General features: G+C 43.5%; 7 non-coding genes across 7 annotated transcripts; 2 read left to right on the top strand and 5 right to left on the bottom strand.

Moving 5' to 3' along the window:
* Window positions 1–1,897: 1,897 nt before the first annotated feature.
* TRNAA-AGC (transfer RNA alanine (anticodon AGC)) lies at window positions 1,898–1,969 on the bottom strand. The gene has a single exon. It is a non-coding gene; the product is annotated as a tRNA-Ala (tRNA).
* Window positions 1,970–4,033: 2,064 nt separating this feature from the next.
* Window positions 4,034–4,105, bottom strand: TRNAA-AGC (transfer RNA alanine (anticodon AGC)). Its single transcript has one exon. It is a non-coding gene; the product is annotated as a tRNA-Ala (tRNA).
* Window positions 4,106–4,779: 674 nt separating this feature from the next.
* Window positions 4,780–4,852, top strand: TRNAM-CAU (transfer RNA methionine (anticodon CAU)). Its single transcript has one exon. It is a non-coding gene; the product is annotated as a tRNA-Met (tRNA).
* A 1,317-nt stretch (window positions 4,853–6,169) lies between these two features.
* On the bottom strand, window positions 6,170–6,241 carry TRNAA-AGC (transfer RNA alanine (anticodon AGC)). Its single transcript has one exon. It is a non-coding gene; the product is annotated as a tRNA-Ala (tRNA).
* Window positions 6,242–8,305: 2,064 nt separating this feature from the next.
* Window positions 8,306–8,377, bottom strand: TRNAA-AGC (transfer RNA alanine (anticodon AGC)). Its single transcript has one exon. It is a non-coding gene; the product is annotated as a tRNA-Ala (tRNA).
* Window positions 8,378–10,441: 2,064 nt separating this feature from the next.
* Window positions 10,442–10,513, bottom strand: TRNAA-AGC (transfer RNA alanine (anticodon AGC)). Its single transcript has one exon. It is a non-coding gene; the product is annotated as a tRNA-Ala (tRNA).
* A 674-nt stretch (window positions 10,514–11,187) lies between these two features.
* Window positions 11,188–11,260, top strand: TRNAM-CAU (transfer RNA methionine (anticodon CAU)). The gene has a single exon. It is a non-coding gene; the product is annotated as a tRNA-Met (tRNA).
* The last annotated feature ends 1,993 nt before the right edge of the window (window positions 11,261–13,253 follow it).

A 13,253-nucleotide genomic window follows, 5' to 3' on the forward strand; every position in this document is an offset into this window, starting at 1 on the left:
ATGAATAATTCCCCACACACAACAGCTAGATGCAATCGAAAAAAGCCAGAGTATTCAAGGCAACTGGTTCAGGATACATCAAAGAAGGATATGGTTGAGTGCTGTTTCCACATCTTGTGAGATGACTTAAGGTACCCCTGCTCTTTTTGCAGGACACACAGCTATGTTACATTAGCATGTAAAGTGTTGAGATCTAGATGCATCTACGGCTAGGGGCGGCATGTTAATTCTGGGTTTTAGTCCATTTCATTCTCAGTTATGAGGAGGAAAAAATGGCACGATCTTTCTTAGAGAGGTGAATGGTATGCCCTGATTTCTTTTGCATGGCTAAATGTATGGGGTGTGGGTTTAAGCACTGGGAAAGAGCAGTCTTCTGACCATTATAACTGCAGACGATTTTAATCCAGCGAGGCAACCGAAGTGTATTGATATTCCAACATGAGAACAGCATTTTTGCTACCTTCCCTCTTCATGGTGTGTAGACGCATTTGTTAGCGGTTTCAAGCAGCCTTCTTAGCGCAGTAGGCAGCGTGTCAGTCTCATAATCTGAAGGTCCTGAGTTCGATCCTCTGAGAGGGCATTGCAGTGTTTCTTTTGTCAAGAGAAACATCTCAGATTTTCTCCAAATCTGTAAACTATTCCTCCACATTGCATCTTGCTCAGTTTTAAGGAGTTGGTGTCTTTGTAGATTCCCTCTTTCATATCCATGGCCACTCATTGTAGGTGAGTTTTAGCTGGTTCGGCTGCCGAAACATCTACCTTGGTACAATGAAACTGGAAGTCTTCCAAGTGCCTTCATATATTTAGTCAAGGCTTTGGAATGAATTCTGATCTGCAGGTCCTTGTTTATTTCTCTTCCAACATCCCTCAGAAATGACTATGTGGTCAATTTCATTGGAAAGCAGAAGAAGTCTACCCTTCTGTCCTAGCATTTATTTGGAGCTAGGGAAATGTTTCTCAATCAGAGGGGCACATAATGTTTTAACAAGAGAGAAAGCAGCTATGGAAAACAAAAAAGGGGAAACTCCTCCGAGCCGGATTTGAACCAGCGACCTAAGGATTTCTGTTTCTCCACTACAGTCCTCCGCTCTCCCAACTGAGCTATCGGAGGATTGGGCAGTACAGCTTTCCATGCTGCATTCATCTTTCTTTCAATAATGGTTGCGGCGGGAGTGGGCTGGGAGTACTGCAGTCTAATCTTGAAAATCATGAATATGACCTGCAGCTTGCTCTACAAATTGCCACTTCCTAGAGTGCATTCTCAGCTACATCTTATCACCATAAAGGGGGACTGCTTACCTACCTGAATGTGCTGTGCTGGCGTGAAGGAAAGCAGGGGACCTAGAATTAGAAATCCTACAGAAAGGAGTTTTCCTGAAAGGGCATGGGGCCGAGGAATCCACAGCCCTTTGGAAGCATTTCTGGCAAAAGGATGACAGCATGGGAACATGAAGGAAAGGACAGAAAGTTAGGAGAGTCATTACTCCGTACGGAGCATGAAGAACATGCATTTTTAATGCTTCTGTGAAAGGAACTGGAAAAGCAAAACCAGTAGATTAATGGACCATTCAGAAGGGATTAGGATGAAGAAAACATTTTGTTTTTCTTAAACCTTCTGGTAAGAGTCTCTGGTTTAGAGGAAGAATTCAAATAAATGACCAAGACAGCTGTGCCCGTTTTCTATACTAAGAATGCCAAGATAAATCACCACTTTGGTTTCTTATGGAAGCAAGATTATTTTTTTCTATAAACACGGGAAATGAGATAGCCCCATTTCAAAAGGTTTTGCAAGGCAAAGAAAGTGGGGTTCTGGCACCAGCTGCATGACATCTCACTTCCTTACTCATGATGCCAGCCTAGCTATCTGTCAAAAGGCAAGATTAGCATGGCGAAAAGCTGGAGATGCCGGGGATTGAACCCGGGGCCTCATACATGCTAAGCATGCGCTCTACCACTGAGCTACATCCCCACATCCTGTAGAGGGAGACCTTGCTCCACGCATGGAAACCTGGAATTCTATTGAATGTACATTCACCACATAGGACACTGGAATGGGAAGCGTCAGGTGTGGAATTCCATATGATTTACAGCTGGATTTTCTAGCACCGTTTTTTATGGAATAAGGTTGACTCTAGAATGAATAATTCCCCACACACAACAGCTAGATGCAATCGAAAAAAGCCAGAGTATTCAAGGCAACTGGTTCAGGATACATCAAAGAAGGATATGGTTGAGTGCTGTTTCCACATCTTGTGAGATGACTTAAGGTACCCCTGCTCTTTTTGCAGGACACACAGCTATGTTACATTAGCATGTAAAGTGTTGAGATCTAGATGCATCTACGGCTAGGGGCGGCATGTTAATTCTGGGTTTTAGTCCATTTCATTCTCAGTTATGAGGAGGAAAAAATGGCACGATCTTTCTTAGAGAGGTGAATGGTATGCCCTGATTTCTTTTGCATGGCTAAATGTATGGGGTGTGGGTTTAAGCACTGGGAAAGAGCAGTCTTCTGACCATTATAACTGCAGACGATTTTAATCCAGCGAGGCAACCGAAGTGTATTGATATTCCAACATGAGAACAGCATTTTTGCTACCTTCCCTCTTCATGGTGTGTAGACGCATTTGTTAGCGGTTTCAAGCAGCCTTCTTAGCGCAGTAGGCAGCGTGTCAGTCTCATAATCTGAAGGTCCTGAGTTCGATCCTCTGAGAGGGCATTGCAGTGTTTCTTTTGTCAAGAGAAACATCTCAGATTTTCTCCAAATCTGTAAACTATTCCTCCACATTGCATCTTGCTCAGTTTTAAGGAGTTGGTGTCTTTGTAGATTCCCTCTTTCATATCCATGGCCACTCATTGTAGGTGAGTTTTAGCTGGTTCGGCTGCCGAAACATCTACCTTGGTACAATGAAACTGGAAGTCTTCCAAGTGCCTTCATATATTTAGTCAAGGCTTTGGAATGAATTCTGATCTGCAGGTCCTTGTTTATTTCTCTTCCAACATCCCTCAGAAATGACTATGTGGTCAATTTCATTGGAAAGCAGAAGAAGTCTACCCTTCTGTCCTAGCATTTATTTGGAGCTAGGGAAATGTTTCTCAATCAGAGGGGCACATAATGTTTTAACAAGAGAGAAAGCAGCTATGGAAAACAAAAAAGGGGAAACTCCTCCGAGCCGGATTTGAACCAGCGACCTAAGGATTTCTGTTTCTCCACTACAGTCCTCCGCTCTCCCAACTGAGCTATCGGAGGATTGGGCAGTACAGCTTTCCATGCTGCATTCATCTTTCTTTCAATAATGGTTGCGGCGGGAGTGGGCTGGGAGTACTGCAGTCTAATCTTGAAAATCATGAATATGACCTGCAGCTTGCTCTACAAATTGCCACTTCCTAGAGTGCATTCTCAGCTACATCTTATCACCATAAAGGGGGACTGCTTACCTACCTGAATGTGCTGTGCTGGCGTGAAGGAAAGCAGGGGACCTAGAATTAGAAATCCTACAGAAAGGAGTTTTCCTGAAAGGGCATGGGGCCGAGGAATCCACAGCCCTTTGGAAGCATTTCTGGCAAAAGGATGACAGCATGGGAACATGAAGGAAAGGACAGAAAGTTAGGAGAGTCATTACTCCGTACGGAGCATGAAGAACATGCATTTTTAATGCTTCTGTGAAAGGAACTGGAAAAGCAAAACCAGTAGATTAATGGACCATTCAGAAGGGATTAGGATGAAGAAAACATTTTGTTTTTCTTAAACCTTCTGGTAAGAGTCTCTGGTTTAGAGGAAGAATTCAAATAAATGACCAAGACAGCTGTGCCCGTTTTCTATACTAAGAATGCCAAGATAAATCACCACTTTGGTTTCTTATGGAAGCAAGATTATTTTTTTCTATAAACACGGGAAATGAGATAGCCCCATTTCAAAAGGTTTTGCAAGGCAAAGAAAGTGGGGTTCTGGCACCAGCTGCATGACATCTCACTTCCTTACTCATGATGCCAGCCTAGCTATCTGTCAAAAGGCAAGATTAGCATGGCGAAAAGCTGGAGATGCCGGGGATTGAACCCGGGGCCTCATACATGCTAAGCATGCGCTCTACCACTGAGCTACATCCCCACATCCTGTAGAGGGAGACCTTGCTCCACGCATGGAAACCTGGAATTCTATTGAATGTACATTCACCACATAGGACACTGGAATGGGAAGCGTCAGGTGTGGAATTCCATATGATTTACAGCTGGATTTTCTAGCACCGTTTTTTATGGAATAAGGTTGACTCTAGAATGAATAATTCCCCACACACAACAGCTAGATGCAATCGAAAAAAGCCAGAGTATTCAAGGCAACTGGTTCAGGATACATCAAAGAAGGATATGGTTGAGTGCTGTTTCCACATCTTGTGAGATGACTTAAGGTACCCCTGCTCTTTTTGCAGGACACACAGCTATGTTACATTAGCATGTAAAGTGTTGAGATCTAGATGCATCTACGGCTAGGGGCGGCATGTTAATTCTGGGTTTTAGTCCATTTCATTCTCAGTTATGAGGAGGAAAAAATGGCACGATCTTTCTTAGAGAGGTGAATGGTATGCCCTGATTTCTTTTGCATGGCTAAATGTATGGGGTGTGGGTTTAAGCACTGGGAAAGAGCAGTCTTCTGACCATTATAACTGCAGACGATTTTAATCCAGCGAGGCAACCGAAGTGTATTGATATTCCAACATGAGAACAGCATTTTTGCTACCTTCCCTCTTCATGGTGTGTAGACGCATTTGTTAGCGGTTTCAAGCAGCCTTCTTAGCGCAGTAGGCAGCGCGTCAGTCTCATAATCTGAAGGTCCTGAGTTCGATCCTCTGAGAGGGCATTGCAGTGTTTCTTTTGTCAAGAGAAACATCTCAGATTTTCTCCAAATCTGTAAACTATTCCTCCACATTGCATCTTGCTCAGTTTTAAGGAGTTGGTGTCTTTGTAGATTCCCTCTTTCATATCCATGGCCACTCATTGTAGGTGAGTTTTAGCTGGTTCGGCTGCCGAAACATCTACCTTGGTACAATGAAACTGGAAGTCTTCCAAGTGCCTTCATATATTTAGTCAAGGCTTTGGAATGAATTCTGATCTGCAGGTCCTTGTTTATTTCTCTTCCAACATCCCTCAGAAATGACTATGTGGTCAATTTCATTGGAAAGCAGAAGAAGTCTACCCTTCTGTCCTAGCATTTATTTGGAGCTAGGGAAATGTTTCTCAATCAGAGGGGCACATAATGTTTTAACAAGAGAGAAAGCAGCTATGGAAAACAAAAAAGGGGAAACTCCTCCGAGCCGGATTTGAACCAGCGACCTAAGGATTTCTGTTTCTCCACTACAGTCCTCCGCTCTCCCAACTGAGCTATCGGAGGATTGGGCAGTACAGCTTTCCATGCTGCATTCATCTTTCTTTCAATAATGGTTGCGGCGGGAGTGGGCTGGGAGTACTGCAGTCTAATCTTGAAAATCATGAATATGACCTGCAGCTTGCTCTACAAATTGCCACTTCCTAGAGTGCATTCTCAGCTACATCTTATCACCATAAAGGGGGACTGCTTACCTACCTGAATGTGCTGTGCTGGCGTGAAGGAAAGCAGGGGACCTAGAATTAGAAATCCTACAGAAAGGAGTTTTCCTGAAAGGGCATGGGGCCGAGGAATCCACAGCCCTTTGGAAGCATTTCTGGCAAAAGGATGACAGCATGGGAACATGAAGGAAAGGACAGAAAGTTAGGAGAGTCATTACTCCGTACGGAGCATGAAGAACATGCATTTTTAATGCTTCTGTGAAAGGAACTGGAAAAGCAAAACCAGTAGATTAATGGACCATTCAGAAGGGATTAGGATGAAGAAAACATTTTGTTTTTCTTATACCTTCTGGTAAGAGTCTCTGGTTTAGAGGAAGAATTCAAATAAATGACCAAGACAGCTGTGCCCGTTTTCTATACTAAGAATGCCAAGATAAATCACCACTTTGGTTTCTTATGGAAGCAAGATTATTTTTTTCTATAAACACGGGAAATGAGATAGCCCCATTTCAAAAGGTTTTGCAAGGCGAAGAAAGTGGGGTTCTGGCACCAGCTGCATGACATCTCACTTCCTTACTCATGATGCCAGCCTAGCTATCTGTCAAAAGGCAAGATTAGCATGGCGAAAAGCTGGAGATGCCGGGGATTGAACCCGGGGCCTCATACATGCTAAGCATGCGCTCTACCACTGAGCTACATCCCCACATCCTGTAGAGGGAGACCTTGCTCCACGCATGGAAACCTGGAATTCTATTGAATGTACATTCACCACATAGGACACTGGAATGGGAAGCGTCAGGTGTGGAATTCCATATGATTTACAGCTGGATTTTCTAGCACCGTTTTTTATGGAATAAGGTTGACTCTAGAATGAATAATTCCCCACACACAACAGCTAGATGCAATCGAAAAAAGCCAGAGTATTCAAGGCAACTGGTTCAGGATACATCAAAGAAGGATATGGTTGAGTGCTGTTTCCACATCTTGTGAGATGACTTAAGGTACCCCTGCTCTTTTTGCAGGACACACAGCTATGTTACATTAGCATGTAAAGTGTTGAGATCTAGATGCATCTACGGCTAGGGGCGGCATGTTAATTCTGGGTTTTAGTCCATTTCATTCTCAGTTATGAGGAGGAAAAAATGGCACGATCTTTCTTAGAGAGGTGAATGGTATGCCCTGATTTCTTTTGCATGGCTAAATGTATGGGGTGTGGGTTTAAGCACTGGGAAAGAGCAGTCTTCTGACCATTATAACTGCAGACGATTTTAATCCAGCGAGGCAACCGAAGTGTATTGATATTCCAACATGAGAACAGCATTTTTGCTACCTTCCCTCTTCATGGTGTGTAGACGCATTTGTTAGCGGTTTCAAGCAGCCTTCTTAGCGCAGTAGGCAGCGTGTCAGTCTCATAATCTGAAGGTCCTGAGTTCGATCCTCTGAGAGGGCATTGCAGTGTTTCTTTTGTCAAGAGAAACATCTCAGATTTTCTCCAAATCTGTAAACTATTCCTCCACATTGCATCTTGCTCAGTTTTAAGGAGTTGGTGTCTTTGTAGATTCCCTCTTTCATATCCATGGCCACTCATTGTAGGTGAGTTTTAGCTGGTTCGGCTGCCGAAACATCTACCTTGGTACAATGAAACTGGAAGTCTTCCAAGTGCCTTCATATATTTAGTCAAGGCTTTGGAATGAATTCTGATCTGCAGGTCCTTGTTTATTTCTCTTCCAACATCCCTCAGAAATGACTATGTGGTCAATTTCATTGGAAAGCAGAAGAAGTCTACCCTTCTGTCCTAGCATTTATTTGGAGCTAGGGAAATGTTTCTCAATCAGAGGGGCACATAATGTTTTAACAAGAGAGAAAGCAGCTATGGAAAACAAAAAAGGGGAAACTCCTCCGAGCCGGATTTGAACCAGCGACCTAAGGATTTCTGTTTCTCCACTACAGTCCTCCGCTCTCCCAACTGAGCTATCGGAGGATTGGGCAGTACAGCTTTCCATGCTGCATTCATCTTTCTTTCAATAATGGTTGCGGCGGGAGTGGGCTGGGAGTACTGCAGTCTAATCTTGAAAATCATGAATATGACCTGCAGCTTGCTCTACAAATTGCCACTTCCTAGAGTGCATTCTCAGCTACATCTTATCACCATAAAGGGGGACTGCTTACCTACCTGAATGTGCTGTGCTGGCGTGAAGGAAAGCAGGGGACCTAGAATTAGAAATCCTACAGAAAGGAGTTTTCCTGAAAGGGCATGGGGCCGAGGAATCCACAGCCCTTTGGAAGCATTTCTGGCAAAAGGATGACAGCATGGGAACATGAAGGAAAGGACAGAAAGTTAGGAGAGTCATTACTCCGTACGGAGCATGAAGAACATGCATTTTTAATGCTTCTGTGAAAGGAACTGGAAAAGCAAAACCAGTAGATTAATGGACCATTCAGAAGGGATTAGGATGAAGAAAACATTTTGTTTTTCTTAAACCTTCTGGTAAGAGTCTCTGGTTTAGAGGAAGAATTCAAATAAATGACCAAGACAGCTGTGCCCGTTTTCTATACTAAGAATGCCAAGATAAATCACCACTTTGGTTTCTTATGGAAGCAAGATTATTTTTTTCTATAAACACGGGAAATGAGATAGCCCCATTTCAAAAGGTTTTGCAAGGCAAAGAAAGTGGGGTTCTGGCACCAGCTGCATGACATCTCACTTCCTTACTCATGATGCCAGCCTAGCTATCTGTCAAAAGGCAAGATTAGCATGGCGAAAAGCTGGAGATGCCGGGGATTGAACCCGGGGCCTCATACATGCTAAGCATGCGCTCTACCACTGAGCTACATCCCCACATCCTGTAGAGGGAGACCTTGCTCCACGCATGGAAACCTGGAATTCTATTGAATGTACATTCACCACATAGGACACTGGAATGGGAAGCGTCAGGTGTGGAATTCCATATGATTTACAGCTGGATTTTCTAGCACCGTTTTTTATGGAATAAGGTTGACTCTAGAATGAATAATTCCCCACACACAACAGCTAGATGCAATCGAAAAAAGCCAGAGTATTCAAGGCAACTGGTTCAGGATACATCAAAGAAGGATATGGTTGAGTGCTGTTTCCACATCTTGTGAGATGACTTAAGGTACCCCTGCTCTTTTTGCAGGACACACAGCTATGTTACATTAGCATGTAAAGTGTTGAGATCTAGATGCATCTACGGCTAGGGGCGGCATGTTAATTCTGGGTTTTAGTCCATTTCATTCTCAGTTATGAGGAGGAAAAAATGGCACGATCTTTCTTAGAGAGGTGAATGGTATGCCCTGATTTCTTTTGCATGGCTAAATGTATGGGGTGTGGGTTTAAGCACTGGGAAAGAGCAGTCTTCTGACCATTATAACTGCAGACGATTTTAATCCAGCGAGGCAACCGAAGTGTATTGATATTCCAACATGAGAACAGCATTTTTGCTACCTTCCCTCTTCATGGTGTGTAGACGCATTTGTTAGCGGTTTCAAGCAGCCTTCTTAGCGCAGTAGGCAGCGTGTCAGTCTCATAATCTGAAGGTCCTGAGTTCGATCCTCTGAGAGGGCATTGCAGTGTTTCTTTTGTCAAGAGAAACATCTCAGATTTTCTCCAAATCTGTAAACTATTCCTCCACATTGCATCTTGCTCAGTTTTAAGGAGTTGGTGTCTTTGTAGATTCCCTCTTTCATATCCATGGCCACTCATTGTAGGTGAGTTTTAGCTGGTTCGGCTGCCGAAACATCTACCTTGGTACAATGAAACTGGAAGTCTTCCAAGTGCCTTCATATATTTAGTCAAGGCTTTGGAATGAATTCTGATCTGCAGGTCCTTGTTTATTTCTCTTCCAACATCCCTCAGAAATGACTATGTGGTCAATTTCATTGGAAAGCAGAAGAAGTCTACCCTTCTGTCCTAGCATTTATTTGGAGCTAGGGAAATGTTTCTCAATCAGAGGGGCACATAATGTTTTAACAAGAGAGAAAGCAGCTATGGAAAACAAAAAAGGGGAAACTCCTCCGAGCCGGATTTGAACCAGCGACCTAAGGATTTCTGTTTCTCCACTACAGTCCTCCGCTCTCCCAACTGAGCTATCGGAGGATTGGGCAGTACAGCTTTCCATGCTGCATTCATCTTTCTTTCAATAATGGTTGCGGCGGGAGTGGGCTGGGAGTACTGCAGTCTAATCTTGAAAATCATGAATATGACCTGCAGCTTGCTCTACAAATTGCCACTTCCTAGAGTGCATTCTCAGCTACATCTTATCACCATAAAGGGGGACTGCTTACCTACCTGAATGTGCTGTGCTGGCGTGAAGGAAAGCAGGGGACCTAGAATTAGAAATCCTACAGAAAGGAGTTTTCCTGAAAGGGCATGGGGCCGAGGAATCCACAGCCCTTTGGAAGCATTTCTGGCAAAAGGATGACAGCATGGGAACATGAAGGAAAGGACAGAAAGTTAGGAGAGTCATTACTCCGTACGGAGCATGAAGAACATGCATTTTTAATGCTTCTGTGAAAGGAACTGGAAAAGCAAAACCAGTAGATTAATGGACCATTCAGAAGGGATTAGGATGAAGAAAACATTTTGTTTTTCTTAAACCTTCTGGTAAGAGTCTCTGGTTTAGAGGAAGAATTCAAATAAATGACCAAGACAGCTGTGCCCGTTTTCTATACTAAGAATGCCAAGATAAATCACCACTTTGGTTTCTTATGGAAGCAAGATTATTTTTTTCTATAAACACGGGAAATGAGATAGCCCCATTTCAAAAGGTTTTGCAAGGCAAAGAAAGTGGGGTTCTGGCACCAGCTGCATGACATCTCACTTCCTTACTCATGATGCCAGCCTAGCTATCTGTCAAAAGGCAAGATTAGCATGGCGAAAAGCTGGAGATGCCGGGGATTGAACCCGGGGCCTCATACATGCTAAGCATGCGCTCTACCACTGAGCTACATCCCCACATCCTGTAGAGGGAGACCTTGCTCCACGCATGGAAACCTGGAATTCTATTGAATGTACATTCACCACATAGGACACTGGAATGGGAAGCGTCAGGTGTGGAATTCCATATGATTTACAGCTGGATTTTCTAGCACCGTTTTTTATGGAATAAGGTTGACTCTAGAATGAATAATTCCCCACACACAACAGCTAGATGCAATCGAAAAAAGCCAGAGTATTCAAGGCAACTGGTTCAGGATACATCAAAGAAGGATATGGTTGAGTGCTGTTTCCACATCTTGTGAGATGACTTAAGGTACCCCTGCTCTTTTTGCAGGACACACAGCTATGTTACATTAGCATGTAAAGTGTTGAGATCTAGATGCATCTACGGCTAGGGGCGGCATGTTAATTCTGGGTTTTAGTCCATTTCATTCTCAGTTATGAGGAGGAAAAAATGGCACGATCTTTCTTAGAGAGGTGAATGGTATGCCCTGATTTCTTTTGCATGGCTAAATGTATGGGGTGTGGGTTTAAGCACTGGGAAAGAGCAGTCTTCTGACCATTATAACTGCAGACGATTTTAATCCAGCGAGGCAACCGAAGTGTATTGATATTCCAACATGAGAACAGCATTTTTGCTACCTTCCCTCTTCATGGTGTGTAGACGCATTTGTTAGCGGTTTCAAGCAGCCTTCTTAGCGCAGTAGGCAGCGCGTCAGTCTCATAATCTGAAGGTCCTGAGTTCGATCCTCTGAGAGGGCATTGCAGTGTTTCTTTTGTCAAGAGAAACATCTCAGATTTTCTCCAAATCTGTAAACTATTCCTCCACATTGCATCTTGCTCAGTTTTAAGGAGTTGGTGTCTTTGTAGATTCCCTCTTTCATATCCATGGCCACTCATTGTAGGTGAGTTTTAGCTGGTTCGGCTGCCGAAACATCTACCTTGGTACAATGAAACTGGAAGTCTTCCAAGTGCCTTCATATATTTAGTCAAGGCTTTGGAATGAATTCTGATCTGCAGGTCCTTGTTTATTTCTCTTCCAACATCCCTCAGAAATGACTATGTGGTCAATTTCATTGGAAAGCAGAAGAAGTCTACCCTTCTGTCCTAGCATTTATTTGGAGCTAGGGAAATGTTTCTCAATCAGAGGGGCACATAATGTTTTAACAAGAGAGAAAGCAGCTATGGAAAACAAAAAAGGGGAAACTCCTCCGAGCCGGATTTGAACCAGCGACCTAAGGATTTCTGTTTCTCCACTACAGTCCTCCGCTCTCCCAACTGAGCTATCGGAGGATTGGGCAGTACAGCTTTCCATGCTGCATTCATCTTTCTTTCAATAATGGTTGCGGCGGGAGTGGGCTGGGAGTACTGCAGTCTAATCTTGAAAATCATGAATATGACCTGCAGCTTGCTCTACAAATTGCCACTTCCTAGAGTGCATTCTCAGCTACATCTTATCACCATAAAGGGGGACTGCTTACCTACCTGAATGTGCTGTGCTGGCGTGAAGGAAAGCAGGGGACCTAGAATTAGAAATCCTACAGAAAGGAGTTTTCCTGAAAGGGCATGGGGCCGAGGAATCCACAGCCCTTTGGAAGCATTTCTGGCAAAAGGATGACAGCATGGGAACATGAAGGAAAGGACAGAAAGTTAGGAGAGTCATTACTCCGTACGGAGCATGAAGAACATGCATTTTTAATGCTTCTGTGAAAGGAACTGGAAAAGCAAAACCAGTAGATTAATGGACCATTCAGAAGGGATTAGGATGAAGAAAACATTTTGTTTTTCTTATACCTTCTGGTAAGAGTCTCTGGTTTAGAGGAAGAATTCAAATAAATGACCAAGACAGCTGTGCCCGTTTTCTATACTAAGAATGCCAAGATAAATCACCACTTTGGTTTCTTATGGAAGCAAGATTATTTTTTTCTATAAACACGGGAAATGAGATAGCCCCATTTCAAAAGGTTTTGCAAGGCAAAGAAAGTGGGGTTCTGGCACCAGCTGCATGACATCTCACTTCCTTACTCATGATGCCAGCCTAGCTATCTGTCAAAAGGCAAGATTAGCATGGCGAAAAGCTGGAGATGCCGGGGATTGAACCGGGGGCCTCATACATGCTAAGCATGCGCTCTACCACTGAGCTACATCCCCACATCCTGTAGAGGGAGACCTTGCTCCACGCATGGAAACCTGGAATTCTATTGAATGTACATTCACCACATAGGACACTGGAATGGGAAGCGTCAGGTGTGGAATTCCATATGATTTACAGCTGGATTTTCTAGCACCGTTTTTTATGGAATAAGGTTGACTCTAGAATGAATAATTCCCCACACACAACAGCTAGATGCAATCGAAAAAAGCCAGAGTATTCAAGGCAACTGGTTCAGGATACATCAAAGAAGGATATGGTTGAGTGCTGTTTCCACATCTTGTGAGATGACTTAAGGTACCCCTGCTCTTTTTGCAGGACACACAGCTATGTTACATTAGCATGTAAAGTGTTGAGATCTAGATGCATCTACGGCTAGGGGCGGCATGTTAATTCTGGGTTTTAGTCCATTTCATTCTCAGTTATGAGGAGGAAAAAATGGCACGATCTTTCTTAGAGAGGTGAATGGTATGCCCTGATTTCTTTTGCATGGCTAAATGTATGGGGTGTGGGTTTAAGCACTGGGAAAGAGCAGTCTTCTGACCATTATAACTGCAGACGATTTTAATCCAGCGAGGCAACCGAAGTGTATTGATATTCCAA

Source organism: Pleurodeles waltl, unplaced genomic scaffold (genome assembly GCF_031143425.1).
Source record: "Pleurodeles waltl isolate 20211129_DDA unplaced genomic scaffold, aPleWal1.hap1.20221129 scaffold_247, whole genome shotgun sequence".
In the NCBI taxonomy this organism is placed as follows: Eukaryota; Metazoa; Chordata; class Amphibia; order Caudata; family Salamandridae; genus Pleurodeles; species Pleurodeles waltl.